The 19,911-nt window shown below is 50.3% G+C and overlaps 1 protein-coding gene across 1 annotated transcript in view; it reads right to left on the bottom strand.

The window, feature by feature from the left end:
• The window catches only part of OTUD7A (OTU deubiquitinase 7A), a 208,576-nt gene extending 188,873 nt beyond the window's left edge, over positions 1-19,703 (bottom strand). The window contains exon 1 of the mRNA XM_072950654.1: positions 19,515-19,703. The gene's annotated coding sequence lies outside the window, so the exon portion shown is untranslated. The remainder of the gene's footprint in view (positions 1-19,514) is intronic.
• Between the last annotated feature and the right edge of the window lie 208 nt (positions 19,704-19,911).

Raw genomic sequence — 19,911 nt, 5'->3', positions numbered from 1 at the left:
ACTGTTAGTTCAAGTTTTGCTTTCTGCAATATTTAAAAAATATTTTAGATTGTGGTTGGTTGACTGCAGGGATGCAGAACCCACGGATACAGAGGGTCAGCTGTACAGGCGATCGGCGCTGTGTGCTCCTAAGACAGTGCCCCCTCATTCCCAACACGCAGAGAACATGCTGAGTGGATGACGGAAATGAACAAAGAGGGCAGGACTACGGTGCCATCCTCCACCAAATAGCCATGGCCCCACACTTTACACCAGGAGAAGAGGGTGATCTGTGAAGACCCCAGGTCAGGACCCCAGTCACAGTGACTCGGTGATGAGAACTACACTCGAGGGAAGCAACCAAATGTCCTCAGACTCCCAAATCTACTACGTGTGTGTGTGGTGGGGGTGGTTCTGCAAGGCTTTATAGGGGCACGAATGGTGCGAGGGCTTACAACACAGGTAAGCACCTTCTTCGGGAAATCTAAGGAGCTCCTGCAATGTCATGACTGTGAGAAGCACAGTCACCACAAGCAGGGGTCTTGTGGGTGAGATTCACCAGCACGTGGAGACCTGCAACCTGCCCCCAGGGGCCGGGACTCTAACTGCAGGGCTCCGGGGAGAGCACAGACTCAGGGTCGCAGGGCACGGCTTACAGTTGCCCCGAGCGGGGAAGCCATGAAAGGTGTCATGGGGCAGGCAGGGGTTGGTGCTTGAAGGGACGGCTCTGCTCAGCATTTCGGGGAGGGCGGGGAAGCCAGCAGCTGAGATGTGGCCACACAGCTGGGCACTGCGGCGTACCTGGACCAGCGGTGGGGAAGGAACAGTCGGCCGGGGGCAGCGTCTAACCCTGAGCTTCAAGTAACGGTTCCCAGTCGTAGACAACACTCTAAAATGTGTTGTGCTTTTTAAAAAGTTTCCTATAGTTGAAACCGCAGATACCATCCACACAACAGGCCCCAGAACATTCCGGCTGTCAGGGTACAGACTGCCTTCCTCCTTCTCTGCACTGACTCAGCACTCACGCCCGAGATGTCCTGGGCTCCCCGACACCCAGTGCTTTGCGTTTTGTTGATATGATAAGCAGAAGCAAACAAGCAAGCTTCCAGAAAACGCTGCACACCCAGCTGGGAAGGGGCTGCCAGGCCTGTGCCCCTGCACGGCCGAGAGCCCTCCATTGGGGTCAACGCTGTTCTAGCCGAGACTGAATGCTGTAAGAAAACCATTCTCCAGGCACCCTGAGGCCTTGGCACACAGGTGTACTGGTCACCGCTCTGTCCTTTAGGGGCTCCATGCTCCAAGCTGTTTCCGACCTCAGGGGGAGCCGGGACCTGTGTGGTGTGCCTACCCCTGTCCTGACCCCACACTGACTGCATCCCCATCATACACAAAGCACTTCCACATTCCTCGCTGCAAGCTGCATGGCATAAAGGACAAAGGCTCAGAGGGCCTTCGGCTGGCACAGTCACCGTCTCCAAAACCACCAGGAGTTACATGCAAGGTGACCCTGCACTCACAGCCCCCCTGGGGATCTGACCGAAGCAAACACAATCTCATTGCTCAGATGTGCCTACCCCGAAGCCAGGTGAAGATGAGGCTGCAATCCAGTGAGAAAACACAAGACGAAGCAACTCAGGAACAGGCCAGCAGATCCAGCAAACAATGAGACCAGACAAAAACCCCCAACTCACACCACCAAGAAGTTCAGGTACCAAATTATTACTCACAGACCATAACATACTATTTTCAATGATGGATTCAAAGCATTTTTTAAAGTGACGAAAACCCTAAGTAAACAACCAGATACCTTTCCAAAAGACCAAATTAAGAGAATTTATGGAAATGAGTACCAATCACAGAAATCAAAAAGCAAGTGGCTCATCTTTACAGTGGATGTGATGTGGGTTGGGTAGAGGACAGATTAGGAAAGTGGAAGTCAGCACTGAGGAAAGTACCCTGAGTGCACACAGAGGGCTGGATGCAGGCATAATGCGAGACAATCGCTGAAAAATCTGGATGATGGAACAAAAAAGACCAAGACATGACAAACTGGAAGAGGAAAGAAGAGAGGGGAGTGGAAGCCGGCGATCTTTGAAGAGCTAATGGCACAGAGCTGATCCCAGACATGAGCCAGGCTTGGGGAGGCCAAGGGGAGCTGGCAGGTGGATGGTTCTCATCTTCCCAGTGTCCAAAAAAACTTCAGGAAGGCTGCTTTCTCCAGGGCTCACACAATCTGGTTGTACAGGTGGCCCCAGGACCTGTTCCTTCTCAGACGCCAGGTACAGCCTGTCCTTCCTCCACACTGGCAACAGCACAGCAGGCACTTCACCTGATTCTCAGGCGCTGCTGGCCTCTTACCAGCAGGGATGCAGGGCCTGGCCCCGCTGGCCTCTCTGAAGCCCCTGTCTGCCAGTTACTCATCCCCCAGACCGACATCCCGTGTGCCCTGCAAACTGGAAGGCAGGCAGAGAAAAAGCAAAGCACTTAGAGACTTCAGTTTACTCTCTTCGGTGCGTGGGGGGTTACTCTCCCCGCAGCTGAAGACGGAGAGTGTGGGTGCCCTCCTCCTTCTACACCACCTTTTGGCAGGCGTCACAGGGGCAGCGAAACAGAGGGGCCGGGCACGTGCAGGGCAGCCCAAAGTGCGTCTGGCTGGGGTGAAATCTGCACGGACTCTCATTCCTCAAGTTTTAGGACCTCCCACTTTCAAGCTGCCTTTGAAAGACAGAGGGTGCAGAATGCACGGTTGTTAACATAATCCACCTAAAACTGGACATTTAAAACACACGTATCTTAGGTTACCTCAAGCAAGCTGTTTCAAAACATTTCTGGGGACAACAGATTTGCATGCGCTAAGAGCTCGTAAAAGAAGGCGAAAAGTTTGCAAGCGCCAACTTGATCCAACAAAGTTAAGGTCACACCTCCTGGGTGTAAAGCAGTAGGTCTGATGTTTGTGAAGGCAGCTTGTGCTTCATAAGAGAGACAACAGGCATCCTGTGCTTGGCTCCTTGGCCAAGTGGGGATGAGCAGTGACACCCACCTCCCAGGATGGCTGTGAAATTTAACCTTGATCATGTCAGAAAAGCACGCGGCAATCACCAACGGCTATTCTCACTGCTTAGGGATTACTCCATTAATTTAATATTCATTAGTGATTCAAGCAGCAAGTGCTCATTCAAGGCCTTACTGATTAATGTCCGAAGAGCCACACAGATTTCAGAGATACAGGCAGTGAGTCCCGAGTTGCTGGGATGTGGCAGGTGCAGGCTCAGGCCTTGGAGGTGGGGCAGGCTTGGGCCAGATGTCCAGGGAGAAACCTGTCTGCCTCCGTCCCCCACCTGCTGTGCAGGTGAAGCCTGGGGGCCCTTGGGGATGCCAAATCATTAATACAATAGCTTGCCGAATCTAACAGAAGGGCTTTTATCAAAAAGTATTCTGGAGTAAAACAAAAACTCTTCTTGGAAAAAGAACCCGAGAGTAAAAAATGCTAAACAACGCCCAGCCCCCAGGAGGAACGGTGACCCATTCTCTTCCTCAAACCACAAGGGGTTCCCCAAAGATTATAAGCAAAACCCCTCAGCATCTACACAACTGTCCACCAGAGAGCAGCTTCCAGTGACTAGTTCACTTCCCCACACTTTCTTTGAAAGCCCTCAGAAGGGAGAAGGGAGAGAGAGAACTAGAAAGAGAAATACAGTCCATTTTCGACAAATCAAGGAGACAGACACTAGAGAAAGGTAAATATCGTATGACATCACTTGTATGTGGAATCTAAAAAGAGACACAAATTTTATTTACAAACCAGAAAAGACTCATGGACACAGAAAACAAACTATGGTTACCAAAGAGGAAAGTCGGGGAGAGGGATAAATTAGGAGTCTGGGATTCGCAGATACAAACTACCATATGTAAAATGGATAATCAACAAGGACCAACTGTACAGCACTGGGAACTATATTCGATTTCTTGTAATGAGCTATAATGGAAAAGAATCTGAAAATACATATATATGTTTGTGTGTATAACTGCGTCGCTTTGCTGTATGCCTGAAACTAACATTGTAATCAACTACACTTCAATAAAAAATGAAATTAAAAAAAAAAAGAAAAGAGAACAGACACTAGCGTGACCGAGTAGGATCCTGGGGCCTTCCAGGGTCAGACCCCTTTCCCTGTCCTCTGCTGCAGCTCCTCTCTGAAGCGCCCAGATAACAGTATCTCATGTGTATTTCCTGAGTTTTTCAAAGGCTTACAACCACCACCAAAGGGAAGAAATTAACTACTTGATGATTGAGGGCACATTGCCCCCAGACCTTCTGGCGCCTGGGGGTTGATGGTGTTGATGCCCTGTTCCCTCCACATCAACCAACCAGAGGACTGTGCATGAGCTGATCACATACCCTGCGACTCCCCCTCCCTTACCTGGTCTTAAAATATGTTTTGCTGAAATACTTCAGAGAGCTTGGGGTTTTCTGAGGCATAAGCAGCCCCATCCTCCTTGCTCAGCCCTGAAATAAAACTTTCTCTGCTCCAAACTTTGATGTTTCAGTTTGTTTGGCCTTGTGGTGCGGCAGGCAAATGAACTTGCCTTCGGTAACACTAGCGGAGAGCACAGTCCTGGGTAAACCAGCCCTGTCGAGTCAGGAATGGACACAGCAAGCCAGCGCCCGCCTTGGCCCCCTGGGGGAGACGCAGACCCTGTTGTGGCTGGTCATAAAGGATCACGTGGACGTGCAAGTGGAGCCACTGAGCAGGCCGTGGCCTGTGGGCTTGGCCTCACACAGAAAGGCGCGCAAGAAGTACGAGACAGAAACATCTGTTAAACGTGGCAGCAACACTCAGTTTAAACATGGAAATCTGGGGAACGCAGCCCTCGCTGGGCAAAGGAAATGCATCTGGAGAAATTGTATTTCAGACCATGAATTTGAAATGCCCTGCACCCCCACCCCCATCCTTCAACAAAAGAACTGACTAAAATCGCGTAGTAACCAGCTGGGAAATCAGGCAGAGAAATGATGTGGGGGGGGGGGTTGAGGGTCAGCAGATGAAGACCCACCAGGAAAGCCTCATAAGGAAAACAGAGGAAGAGCCTTTTTAGTAACATATTCCACATAGCCTCAGGAAGTTTCCTATTACTGCTGAAACAAATCACCACAACCCCGTTGGCTTAAAACTGTTACCAAAGGCAAGTTCGGGTGGAGGGAACATGGCGGTCAACACCATCAACCCCCCCCAGGCTCCAGAAGGTCTTGGGGCAATGCGCCCTCGATCAAGTAGTTAATTTCTTCCCTTTGGTGGTGGCTTTAAGCATATGAAAAACTCAGGCAATACACATGAGATACTATTATCTGGGTGCTTCAGAGAGGAGCTGCAGCAGAGGATACACGGAGAGGGGTCTGACCCTGGAAGGCCCCCCAGGGTCCTGTTCGGTTACAAAACCACAGAAATGTATTTGCCCTGTAGTTCTGGAGGTCAGACATCTGACATGGGTCTCCTTGGGCTAAAATCAAGCTAGTGCAGGATGGTGTTCCTTCTGGAGGCTCCAGGGGAGATTCTGCTCCCCGTCTTCTACAGTTTCTCAGGGCTGCTGGTCCCCTTCTGGGAGCCATATGACCTGACTGCCATTTCCATGGTCACATCCAGTTTGACTGTGCCCCTCTGGCCTCCCTTGGGGTCACAGAAGACCCACTTGGATAATTCAGGCTAATCTCTCCATTTTAAGATTCTTAATTTAATCACATCTGCCAAGTCCCCTTTACCATATAAAGTAACATATTCTAAGGTTCTAGGGGTTGGGGCAGGAACAAGTTTGGGGGTTAGCCTTCCATTCACCACAGGAAGCACCTTTTTCCTTGCTGTGTCCAGGCTGGAGGCCACACACATGCATTTCATGGTCTCTTACCTCCAACAACATCAGGACCAGTCTTTCTCATCCTGACACCTCTGGTTTTCTTTTTCTTTTTTTTTAATTTTGTTCCAAATAAGTGATATTTTTCTATTTTTTTTAATTAAGAAAAAATCGTTTTCCGGGGAGGTAATTAGATTTATTGATTTCTTAGTGGAGTTACTGGAGACTGAACCCAGGACCTCATGCACGCTAAGCACATGCTCTACCACTGAGCTATACCCTCCCTCCTGGTTTTCCTTCTTCTACTTTTAAAGATCCTTCTGGGTAGCAACCTTACCTCCATACTCAATTTTATTATTTTCCACTTCCAATTCTCCTCTTCCATGTCACGTAACATACTCATGGGTTCTGGAGATCAGGAAATTGTTACCGAATGCAAGTTCTTGTGCCTGACGCACGTGAGGCCAAACAAACCGAAACGTCAGAGTTTGGAGCAAAGAAAGGTTTATTGCAGGGCCAAGCAAGGAGACTGAGTGGCTCATGCTAAAAAAAAAAAAAAAAAAAAACAACCCTCAAACTCTCCAAAGGGTTTCAGCAAAGCATTTTTAAAGGCCAGGTTGGTGGGGGGGGGGGTTAGTCCCAGGGTCTGTGATCAGCTGTGCACAGCTCTCTGATGGGGTGATGGTGATCCATCCTTAGATACCGGAAGGTCTGGGGGCCATGTGCTCATGAACATCAAGTAGTTAATTTCTTCCATTGGGTGGTAGCTTTTAGCATCTGAAAAACTCAGGAAATCTGCATGTGATACTATGATCTGGGTACTTCAGAGAGGAGCTACAGCAGAGGATATGGGGGAGAGGTCTGTCCAGGGAAGGTCCCACGGGGTCCTGCTCTGTTACAATATTGATATCCTTGAGGGGCCATTATCCTACTGACCATAGTCTCTGAGTAAGATTTTTAAAAATCAAAGAAGAGATTACAAAGCAACAGAGAGAGCCTGGGAAAGAAATGGAGAAAAAGCAAATAAATGGGGTAGGGTAATGACCACATGAGAAGCCATGAAGAAACAGAACAGACACAGTCAACTGAACAAAGAAACAAGCAAATGCAGTGGCAAAGGATGCGAAAACAGGAAGTTTATCCAAGAGATGACAGAGAGAAGACACAGAAGAAGCACTGCACACACACAGCTCCGCGTCTCTGTCAGTTGCTAGGGGATACCGCGCTCAGCGTAAAAGCAAGTGATCCAGTCCGCTCAGCCTCCAGAAACAGCCCCGTGATGTCTCTGAACTCAAAGAATCCTATGAACAGCCAGGCAGAAAGCAGGCTTGAGTTCAAATTTCTCCACCGTGACGCTCAGCGCTACGAGGCAGAACTATTTCTGTCAAGTTTTAAAGGAAACAATGTGACTCAAGAGTTTTCTCTTCATGCCAGAGAGATTTTGAAGCTTGCAGAAACTCTCCAGCTGGGTGTTGTAAGCCATCCAGGAAGGAAGCGGGGTTTCTACAGTGAGCTCCAACAACTGGGAGAGGAAGGGAATGAAAGGCCTTGGGAATTAATTCTTCTAGAATTACACATAAAGGATTAGTACTGTGTGATGCTGGAATCCACCTCAGTGTAGTCCTGGTACAACCAGGCAGGACCCCGTGGGGCCCTCCAGGGTCAGACCCCTCCCTGCATCCTCTACTGCAGCTCCTCCCTGAAGTACAAGATCATAGAATCTCATGCATATTTCTCCAGTTTTTCAGATGTTAAAAACCATTACCCAATAGTGAAACCTTTCAGGGAGTTCGGGGTTTTCTTGGGCAAAAGCCACCCGGTCCTCCTTGCTTAGCCCTGCAGTAAACCTTTCTCTGCTTCAGACTCCGATGCTTTGTTCGGTTTCTTTGGCCTCACACGTTAATTTGCATTTGGCAGCACTGAGACCATGTAACTGTGGACACTGAGGTTACCCATGAGAGAGACATGTGTCCAGTGTAAGGGAGGGTAACATAAACAAGACAGGAGAAGTGGGAGGGGGCTGGAGAGAAGGGTGTGCATGAATTTCATCATCTTTCAAGGCAGAACTGAGCTGACACCACTCAAGGCAGTGAGCAAACACAGCATCCAGAGAGTATTTCTAGAAAGATACACAGGAGCGATCAGCAGCAGTGCCTCTTGAGAGGGACAGGGGCTGGGGTAAGAAAATGACTCATATTTTACTACATACTCGCATTTTGTTTGAGTTCTTTTAACCTGTGCAAACACTGGATTTCACTTAAAAACTGAATAAGCAAAGGAAAAAGAGTAAAAAAATATAATAAGGTCCTGTTTCCATGGATTTCCATGGAGACATCCCTGCCCTCCCACCTTCCTGCAGGCACAGGAAAGACAGTGGGGGCTGCGGACGGGATTTGGCAAGTTCTGTATTAGTTTTGTCTTTCTAGACTTCAGTATTCCTTAAGGCACACGTTTTATAAAAAGTTTCCCCAAAATAAATGACTGATCCTCAAAACACCGAGAGCAAAGTGGAGTCAAACAGGGCCTCCTCCTTCTTAACTCCCCCTCCCCCGTGTTAATTAAACTCATCAATAGTTTATTAAAAAAGTGAATGTTGATGACGTACACAGGAAAAAGGTTTGAAGGATCCTCTTAAAAATGGAAAGCACACGGTGAATTTTGCTGAGTGCCCAGAGGGCCCCATCAGCCCCCTCCCACTCCAGGCTACTCTCTGTCCTAAAGCATCGCATGAGTCCAGAAAGACCCTGGAGGGTCCCTTCTGTTTCCGGGGCTACCCCTGTCTGATTTCAACCTGGCGACCAGCCTCTGTGGTCCTCGCAACAACCCCTCGAGGTGCCTGGGCTCACCCTCGTTCCAGATGTGGAAACAGAGGCTTAGAGCAGTGGGACCCCTCACCCAGGTCCCCCAGACCCCCAGCCATGGGGCAGATCTTTTCCCAACCCTGTTGGAAAGGAATCAATGCCCAGTTGGTTAGGCTTGGTCCTGATCGATGCCCCTGGACCTGCTGTCCCCTACGGGGACACGGAAGCTGCGAGATGACCTGACTCAGCAGGGACGCATGGCAGGGGGCAGCACCATGGAAACAAGACCCAGCCATGTCTGCCCCAAAGCACAGCTTCTCCCACACCTCTGCCCCAGGGGGCCCGGGGATGGCGGTGTCTCATCCCGGCTGGCCTGGGTACTCAGGGGCGCCTCTGTGGGCACTTGGGTGCCCTCAACCTCCCGTTTGGACTCTCTGGAAAGCAGAGTATGTGGGGACACAGGACCCTCTGGGAGTGACTGGACAGAGTGAGTGCAAGGCCACCGGGTGGTGAGAGCAGAGGCCTGACCTGCGCCTGTTGCACTCAATGCCGAGAGTGGGGGTCCATCCAGCAGAAACTCACGGGGCTGACCTGGGCCACGTGCCCAGAAACACTCAGGGATTTGGGTACAACAGAAGCCCATGGGGAGGATGTGGAGCCATGGCCTCATGCCTACTGGGTCCTACAGAAAAGTCCCACAGCCTGGTGATGGGTGACCCCTGCCTGCTTTCTGCCTATGAGTCTGGCATGAGCTTCCCAGGCCCATAGCAAATATCCCTGGGCCATTTTCCTCCATGAGCTGTTCAGAGCCATCAGATAGCTTCATGCAAAAGCCTACATGTCTCCAAGTGACTGATGTTCTTTCCACATTTCCTCCAGGTTTTCATTCTTGCTTCTGAAAAGGAACTAAAATAACAGTGTTTGAAAAAAAAAAAAACCCCAGCAAACTTCTTACATCTGTATAGTCTTAAACAATTTACAAAGTACGGCCTCATGTCTAGATGAAGAAACGAAAACTGAGTGTATGAAGGGCTCTGCCCCAACCTCCACCCTGAGAATGTGCCTGGCCACAGAGCCCCTTACCCGGCCTGGCCACAGGGAGGAAGCCACAGCTCCCGCCTGGCCATGCTCCGCCAATATGATGACCTCCTGGATGGCCTCCCAAGATCACACAGAACCCCTGTCTTCCTTACAACACGCATGCTCAGCCTGGGCCCCCACCCCAGACCCTCGGTGCCTTCCAAAGATGCTTTCTCATGCCTCTCTCCACTGGCCCATGGAACGCCACCAGGAATCCGGGGCAAAACGTCACTGCCTGTCTCTTGGGCAGCGTGAGGAAATGATGGGAAAGGATGTTGGGAGTCTGGCCCTCCCTGCTGTGGGCTGCGCAGCTATGTGAATGTGGACCAGTCATCCCGTCATACTGGGGAGTAGATGGTCCGCGCACCTCCCTGCTCAGAAAATGTCTCTGCCTCTCTCCCTCTGTTAGGAAGAATGTGACGTGAAGGAGACACACTTCGGGGGGAGGGGGTCTGGGTCTGACTCCAGACTGCCCCACCACATCCTCAAACACTCGACTTTCCCTCTCTCTGGTGCCCTGGGTATTGCCTTACCACAAGGGTTAATACTTGATCTCAAGTCTTTTCTTAGGAATACCCACCCTCTTCTCCCTCCAGGGTCCCATCCCTGGCCTCCAGAGTGCACCCCCAGTGCACCCAGAGCATGGGAGGGGGAGGGGGAGGTCCACAGACCCTCCAGTCTCATAAAGAGCTGTCACACTGAGTTAGCAGCTTTGAACCCCCACTTTATCATCACAGGGACAGTGGTTTGGTCTTGGGCAACTTTCACAGGACAGAGAACACTGAAAGGGGGCATTGATGGGGGAGGCTAATTACTTAAAAGAAAAAACTACCTAGCAGTACTTTATCTAGAAGGCATCTCTTCCCACTCAGTACCGTGGGGACAGACCTGCACGTCAATCACCGTGTCATTGTTCTGTTCTGTATGGGGAGTTGGGGGAGCTTATTCTCCTGCCAAACAGTGAAGCAGGTGATAAGGAGTCTTGCTCAGTGCTGAGGTCTGAGGGACCCATGAGAGGCGTGACAGGGAGCCAGAGGGCAGTGCTGTTCAGGGGACCAGAGTGGGCAGCACGGGCTTCAGGATGTGGGGGGAGGGGCAAAGGAAGCGCTAGCCCGGAGGTGCCATGCCCCGGGCTGTGCCGCGTGGATAATGTCCAGCGCTTCATTCCTCAAGGCCCCTCTGCATCCCCAGATGGGGAAGGGGAGGTGAGGAGGAGGGTTTTTAAAGAGCTGGAGTGCACGAATTTGCCTTAACAAACAGATGTAGCTGACACTCCGAGACAGCACACAGTCCCTCTGATGTACGTATAACGGACAACACGAAGCTTGACCTCCCCACAGAATGGACACTTTGCTGTGTGTCACATCAGGGTGCATCAGTAAATAATCCAAGTTTTGCTTATTTGGCACACTACCAAACTGTGGGAGTGGGGATGAAGGTTTGAAAATTTGTCCAATTTTATGCGAACCACGTTTTCCATAGTAACGCATTTGAACTTGCAAGGGCCAAACGATTCTAGAAAGAATAATTCAGTTTCCACTTTTAACTCCCACAGGACTAGTAAATGCATTTCACAGACATGCATGGAGAGCCTGTTCGGAACAAGGTGACTCCAATGTCAGAAGGACCTCAGCACAGCCCACTCGGCAGGGCTTTGCATCAGCAGGAGGGATGCTGGCCAGGAGACCCACTTCTGGTTAGAAATACTTCTCACAGTGCTCCATCTCCTCCTCAGCCTGAGAGGATACAGTCCTTTCTGGGAGACACCTGCTTCGTCCTGGCTGTTGTCTCATAGCAACGAGTGGGGCTCTCCTTCCCCTGATTAGTCAGCACTGGGAGAGAGGAGGGGATCACTGCAGACAGAATCATGGAGTTGGATGGGATATCAGGGAACAGGGAGTCACATTTCTGCATTTCACCCGTGAAACAAAGAACCGAGGATTGTACCTGAGGTGGGGGCCAGGGTCAAAGGCTGGGAGCCCTCCCCTCAAGCAGGCTTTACCCCACGGACGGCAGGAGCCACCCACAGATGTCCTCTATGGCCACATTTGCAGCCTGGCCCTCCAGTAACTCCACAGCCTGGTGCAGGCAGATCTCATTTTAGTGACCTTTGCTTTATTATTGTGCTTCCTAGATTCTGCGTGTTTTATAAACTGAAGGTTTGTGACAGCCCTGCACTGTCAGGTGAAAATTAGCACTTTGTAGGAATAAAGTATACATTTTTCCTTTTTTAAAATTTTACTTTATTTGTTTATGTCTAGTTTTTTCTTCCTTTTAAAAATAACATCATTTATTTTTTAAATTTAATTAAATTAATTTTTCCTTCTAGTTTCATTTAGGTGTAATTAACATACAGCATTGTATATTTCTTTGGGGAGGGGTAATTAGGTTTTATTTATTTATTTAAAAATGAGGGTACTGGGGATTGAACCCAGGACCTTGTGCTTGGCTAGACACATGCTCTACCACAGAGCTACACCCTCCCCCCTGCAATAAAGTATATTTAAACTAAAGCATATAAATTTTTAGACGTAATGCTATTGCACACTTAATAGGCTACAGTACAGTGTCAACATAACTTTCATGTGCACTGGGAAACCCCAAAATTCATGTGACTCACTGTATTGTGGTGGTCTGGAACCTCCACAATAGCTCCTAATTTAAATGTAACAACACACTGTCCTCTTATAACAAACCCCAAATGAGAAGCAGTGGAATTTCTTGCTCGTATCACCCCCTCCCCCGAGTCCCCAAAGCCTTCAGCACCCTATGTGATAATGCGTTGCTGTGCACAGGGCCCTCCAGACTGTGGGGTGAGTCAACTTTGGTGGAAGAAACCTGAAGAAATGCTGCTGACCTTGGCCAGTGCAGGCAGACAACCTTGGGGAGGCGGCTCGCAGGCTGTACATGGCAGGCCTGACAACCCAGAGTCTGTCAGCCACTTCACACCAGATGGCCCTGAAGAGCCAGTTCACTGTCAGCACCTCAGACAAGAAAGACTTCACCAATGGAATAATCAAGAGATGTGGACATGCCACAGATGATTAGATGATTGGATAAAGAAGGTGTGGTTTATATATACAACGGAATACTACTTAGCCGTAAAAAAGTGTGAAATAATGCCATTAGCACAAACATGGATGGACCCGGAGATCATCATTCTAAGTGAAGTAAGCCAGAAAGAGAAAGACAAATACCATAGGATATCACTTACATGTGGAGTCTTAAAAAATGAGACAACTTAACTTATTTACAAAACAGAAACAGACTCATAGACATAGAAAACAAACCTGTGGTTACCAGCGGGGGAAGGGGATGGGGCAGGGATAAATTAAATGTTTGGGATTAGCAGATACTAACTACTATATATAAAATAGATAAACAACAAGGTCCTACTCTACAGCATAGGGAACTATAGTCATTATCTTGTAGTAATCTATAATGAAAAAAAAATCTGAAAAATAATATATATATAACTGAATCACTATGCCATACACCAGAAATTAACACAACATTGTAAACCAATTATACTTCAATAAAAACAAAGAGAGACATGTTGACATGAAGTACAACCCATTCTCGCAATTCCTGTCCACAGGATCCCAAGAGATCCGGTTCCGCTTTTCGATTTGTCTACTGATAACCGTGCACACATGGTGCCAAGTGAAACAGGCAGCCACGGAGCTTTCATGCAACCTCTTAAGCGACAGGGCTTGCAAAAGAGCCACTTCCTCTCAAGCGGGCCTGCAGCGTCCTGGAGGAGGCACAGAGACGCCTGTGCCCTTCACCACAGTCAACGCCGATGCCGATGACAAAGGTATGCCCCAGGGTCTCAGGGCCCAAAGACTCGCTCTGGGAACAGCAGCTGGCCCTGCAAGGGGGCCCTCTTAGGGTGGGGAGAGCAGTGTAGACTCCCTGGGCCGAACACACACCTCCCCCTGGGGTCAACGCCTGGACTACCTATGCTGGTAGGACCCTCAATGACATGCGACTGGTGGGACCCCACCTTTGGAATGTTTTTTCCTTTCCTCTCCTTCATCCCTCACTTCCCCTTCCCCGTTGTCCATGAAAGAGACTAGTTTTTCATCAACGCCAAGAGTAAGAAAATGTATTCTGTAACGATCCCATCCCATGAGCCCTTGGGGGCCTGGAAGTCACATGCCCAGCAGCACCCAAGACGTGGGAGACACAGCCTGATTCTCAGGGGTCTGATGTCTACCCTGATTTGGAGAAACTTCCTTTAGCGTGTTTTAACAGAGCTGCCTGACCATTCTGGATAAACTACAAGAATCACCAAGCCAGAGAAGGCCCTTCACCCTGCTGACCCAGGCCTCCTGCTTCCTCTACAAAAAAAAGTTACAGCAAATCCATCTAAGCTACGCCTTGAGTTGCAGGTGAAAACTGTAAATGCAACAATTGACAAGGGAGAGAAACTGGGCTGGTGGTGAGATGGGCACACCCTGCCTCCAGTTCCTGTGGTTGGCATGATGAATCTCTTTAGAATTTAAGAATTCACTTCACCCTCTCTCACCTGCTCCTCTCCCAAAACCTACAGGAAGACCACAGAAGGTATCTCCTCTTGGACTGCACCCAAGGTCACACAGCTGGTCACCCTGTTCAAGTTGGCTGGCTATTCATCCATTTTGTTTTCCCCGTTCAGGGATGAGGCTTTCAAGAGACAGCATGACATTGTTTAAAAGACTGGCACAACAAATATTACAACCAATGTATTTTAAAAAGAAGAAGTTAAGGAGGAGGATATAGCGAGGTGATAGAGCAAGTGCTTAGCATGCCCAAGGTCCTGGGTTCAATCCCCCACCTCCATTAAATCAATCAATCAATCAATCAATCTAATTACCTCCTCTCCCCTGCCCCCAAAAAAGAAAAAGTTAACGATGTATATCTTGGATGCTGAACAATTTTTTTTCAATACACAAAAAGTTACACATGCAAATGTGTTGCCCCCTACTTCAATAATACATGTATTCTCCAAGCCTCAAATCATCATTAGAGGAACTATGGGAGAAATGGATTGGAACCATAGTTTTTGGATCTCGAAGACAAAAGGGTATCAACTCAACCTCTGGGGTAGGATTGCCTGTGGGACAAGAGACACATCGTGTCCCAGGAATGTAGTCCATTGTATGGTCTCCTCCATAGCCTTCATGTGCCAGAGCCCATGTCATAAATAGTTTCTAAAATTGAACCACAGAGGTGATCTGGGTGAATCATGGGTGTGTCAGCCCCAGGGGCAGCGGAGCTGGGGTCTCCACAGTAGTGACAAGGCCCAAGCAGACAGGGACAGCACTGGGATATCTGCTCCAGCTCCACACAGCCGCCTTCTCTGGGGTGAGCTCCTAAACTCACCTCAGTAACTGAGAAACTTGATCTCACTGCAGGATGGGTGGGCGGTCTGTTCACACCCATCCCCAGCCCTAGACCCAGCCCCATGTGAAACCCTGTGGTGATCTAATCAAACAACAGAATGAAAAATGGATTTCAGAGGTTTTCTTTTATAGTTCATAAAATTATTACTGCTGAGAAGGAAAACTGTAAGAATAAACAGGAGCTCAAACAGGAAATACTTCTTTGGGAGGAGAAACTCAAAATCCTTCAAGCTCAGAAAATGCATTTACTTTAGACTTATCTGCTTAAACCAAGAGAGATGTATTTAGAACTTGGGTTAGCATCACTGTACGTGTGACTTCTCAGCACGTGAGGTGGTGGGCAGCAGGACTCTGCAACACCAAGCACTAGGGTTTGATGGAGCCACGCCTTGTCCAGGGCAGCTGGCTGTGACGGGTGCAGGGGGATATTTAGGGTCTACTCCATCCGAAACCCAGTTTTTACCACTGTTCCCCATGCCAAAGAGATACTGTGTGCAAACCAGTCAGATAAACACACCTCCACAGGTAATAAGGCAGTGTCAGGCACTCTCTCATTTTCAGAATTTTCCTTCAACCTATTTATTCTGTCTGTTACTATGAATGATAAAGAAGTCCATCCCCCAAGAATGGAGAAAACAGCCCCTCCCCTGCGCTGTCACATCTGTATTAAATCATCTTATTCTTGGTCTGACATACAGGATGCTTAGGGGGAGCAGCAGTCTACCAAGGGCAAATGAAATGCTTCTTCCAAGTTTCAAGGGTAAAATATTTCCAAATAAGCTATCCTGTAACAAGGAGCCAGCCTGTTCTGCTTCCTTTTAAATAAATGCCTGTGGTTCTCAGGGTTCCCTCTGAGGAGGAGATCCCGTGATCGTCCTCAGGGATGGACAGCTTCCAAAAGGATCAGATGTCACCTGCTTTTCAATCGAAGGGCCCATCCCCCATCGTCCACGCTCCGAGTGAGGCATGAAGCTGAAATATCATTTCCGTTTGCCCCTTTGACATCAATAGTTGGATTTTACATGCACTGTTGACAGACTAAGAAGGAAGTATAAAGAAACATCCAATCACAGCATTTGACAGCAGTCTGTTAGAACCTATTTGCTTCAAGGTGTGTTGTACTGAACAGCATGTGGGTGCCACGAGGGGCCTGGGGAGGACAGAAGAGTCTCTGGCTTTCAGTACCCCAACCAGATGCTTCAACGGTCATCCAAGCCCTGGGACATCCCCCTGACAGCTTGGCAAGATGATCTTCCATGCCTCTCTAGACTCACTGGGAACTTGCTGATGAATAACATGGCCCACACGTAAAGTCAGATTCAGCACCTTGAAGTGAAAAGCTCTGTTCTCCTGCTTTCATTTTCTTCGGGCCAAGAAACGTACAGTGATTAAACATTTGCTTTTCTCCATCAGAGAATCCCTGAGGCCAATAACCCTGGCAAGGCAGGCAAATCAACCCCCTGAGATATGCCATGGACACAGAGTCCCGGGGTTTAAGTCAATAGTTGTCAAACCCAAGAGAAAACATTGTCGGGGTGGGTGGCATTTCCACTGGCTGCCCTGGCTGGCACCGTCCTGCCCTTCCCAGGACCAAGATGCAGGTAGGGAGTTCCAGGAGGCCAAGCTGCTCCTCCCCAAACAAGCACTCTCCCTTCTGCAGTCCGAGGGGGCACTGAATCTTCAGACCAGGACCAAGCATCACTCTCCAAAGACTTGGAGCCATGAGAGCAATCTCCCTGCCCCTGGAGGGAGGCCCACATTCTGGAAGCCACAACCTCTGGCTATTCAAAGTAAGCCCTTCCTTCAGTTTCCATCCCTGGGCGATTGAGCACACCGAGGCACGGCGCACACACTACAAGCACACACCCTCAATCTGGCGGTCCTCCATCCTTTCCCAAGGTGGCTCAGGTAGAGGCCCCGCCAAGATGCGATTAGCACGCCCCCTGCTGGCCCAGCGGGAGCTGACTCAGCCTTTATTCTCTGGGCCGAAGACACGAACTAAATGACCTCAAGATCCAAAGTGAACAAAAAGAGAAGCCAAGGCAATTTTGGCGTCTTAAAATGGGAGATAAAAAGGGGGATGAAGGGGCTTTAAAGTGACTGTTTTAGAAATGTTTTAGGAAACAAGTGGCTAATACCTACGGCTTTGGTGGAAACACTTGCACGTGTATTTTCGCAAGTCCTACCGTGAGTTAAATCAAAAACCTGATGGTGAATGCTTTCACAGGTCTACAGGTGAAAAAAAAAATGGATATGTGGCCAGAGTGGTTTCAGAGACCCAATTTCTAAACAGCTCATAGCCCAGAGCCTTAAAAACCAATTTCCATTCTACTGAGACCACTTCAATTATAGAAAATCGCAGCCATGACTTAAAAGGTCAAGTTCTAAATCAGCCGGGGCAGAGTCACCAAAAAGATGCACATTTGGAGGCAATTCTGCTAGAAGGCTTCCTGTCTCATCCAGCTTTGCCACGATGAATAAATACGGCACCTTCAGCCATGAACATAACGCTGGCTTCAGAGGGATGTGCCCCTCCCCCTCTCCACAAGGTGAGAACAGACAGTTCGGCTTTTCCGCGACGCTACTGCTGGCCTCCACCCAGGCTGAGGGCCTCTGCAACTACTTCTGAAGGGGACACCTGCCACCCAGGATCCACGCTGAGCCCTACACGTGGCAAGCCTCCACAATGCAATGGTTTCCATCCCCTGCCACCCAGGATGTTACTACGGCTTAAGGTGAAGCACTGCATCTCCATTTTCTCTATACAAATTCAGGGTTCCAGAGCATCCCCTTCCTCATCAGACTCAAACTTCTGCATGGCATATGCTATTAAATTCCTTACAGACCCAATAGGACCACACTAATAATTTAAGACATGCTTATCTGAACCAATTCAGAGTAGTCATTCATTGTTAAATACAACGATGTCAAAATTTTGGTCCTTTATTGAATATCCTTTCAATATGATAGACTTAAATAGATGTGCACACTGTCTTGGGAAGTTGCTTACTTTTGTTCCCGTAACAGTCGGTCATAATGGAACTCACACATGCAATAGTGATGGCAAAGTGCTCATACTTAGGGGGGAAAATCCCCCCAGAACTTTGTGGGCTGTCCAGGTAGGTCTTGGCCTCTGCACGTTTCCCACCCTTTTCAGGTGTTGGACTTGGCCGTGGAGGCTGGTGGGCAGCACAGCTGCTATAGAAAGGAAAGACAGGGGGTCCCTAGAGAAGCTGTCACCTCCGGGACAGGCTGCTCTCAGACCCATTCTAGTGGTGGTGGTAATGGAGAGGAAGGAGACCTATAGATTTTCCGGAAGCAATCAAGGCTTGTAAAGATTTAGGCCACACCATCTACCTTTCCCTGAACACAACATCTGCCACCTCAAATATAGTATCTTTTTACATTTTTCGTCTCCCAGCTCATGCATGCTCCTTTGTAAAGATAAAACCAGGAAACCACCCAGTAAGTGTCAGGTATGACTCTCCCCTGGATCCTTGTCATGTGCATGAAGTGATTCCCAGATCCGTGGGGATCTAACAAGTTTCCCGACCGCCACTCTCAAATCTATTAACTCCTAAGCCAAGAAATCAACATAAAAAACGTTTTCACCTACGTAAGGCTGTCGAGTTCAGAGGGCAAAGGCAAATCCGTTCTGTTGCAAAGATTCTCCAAGGGCTGCGAAAGCTGCACGGGGAGGAGGGTGCACTTGAGCGGTCGTGTCCAATGAAGGAAAGTTTTTGTTAATGATGACATCACTGACATCTCCCGAATTTAAAGGAGCACCGAAAGCACAGCAGATGCAATTTTTTCCTCCCTCTGTGAGAAGATACTAGGGAAGGCCTCCGGGTTCACAGCCAAATTGCATTAACGGTTCTCCTGCTGTCCAGCCAGACCAGTGGAACGAGCGAGCGGTGCACCGGGCCGCTCTGGCCCACGCAGCCACAGCCCAGGCACCCGGCCGGCGGCCTCACGCGCTGCTGCTGGGCCGTGCCTGGGAGTCTGTCGGCGGCCCGGGACCCCCTGCGCGCCCACACGGACCGAGGGGCCGGTGTCCCCACGCCTGTCATCACGCTCCAGAGCAGACAGCTCAGGGGCCCGGCGAAGACAGCGTCCGCGACCCAGCGGGAGCGCCGCGCCCTGCCCCGGAGACGCGTCGGGCGCCAAGCCGGAGCCGGTGGCCGCGGCGCCCGCGGGGTCCAGAGAGGAGCCCGCAATGCAGAAGCGCCAGCGAGCCCCGCGCCGGGCCCGCGACCCCTGCGCCCCCGCGCCCCGGGCCCGGGGCTGCCCGGCCTCTGCGCCCACCTGCTTCGCCACGAAGCCGCGGAGGGATCTGGCGCCGCGCTCGGACGGCGCACCTGCCGGGTCCCCGGCCCCGGCCCCACCGCCGCCGGCAGCACCGCGGCCAGCGCCGTCTCACCTGCCGCGCCGCCGCGCCGCTCCGCTCGGCCAGCCCGCAGCGCCGCAGTCGCCGCTACCCGACTTCCATTTTCTCTCGCTTTACAGGAAAACCAGATCAGCTGTTCGCTGGCGCTCCGGCTCCGCGGCCCCCTCCCCAGCTGCCGCTCGCGGTCCGGGGGCCTCTCCTCCCCCGCCTCCTCCCGCGCTCCGCTCCGCCCCTCGCGACCCTCCGCTCCGCCCGCGGCCGCGCGCAGCGCCCGCCTCCCGGCTCCGCCCGCAGCCGCCCGGCGCGCGCGGCCCCTGACGTCACCGGCAGCAGCTGCGCCCCGCCCCCGCCTCGCGGGGACGTGCGCGCGCCCCGCCCCCGCCCCGCCGGCCTCCGAGCGCGCGTACTCGCGACCGCCGCCCGCGCCGCC

The sequence above is a fragment of the Vicugna pacos genome, chromosome 27, assembly GCF_048564905.1.
Source record: "Vicugna pacos chromosome 27, VicPac4, whole genome shotgun sequence".
NCBI classification, from domain to species: Eukaryota; Metazoa; Chordata; class Mammalia; order Artiodactyla; family Camelidae; genus Vicugna; species Vicugna pacos.
This window is presented reverse-complemented; position numbering and strand designations above follow the sequence as displayed.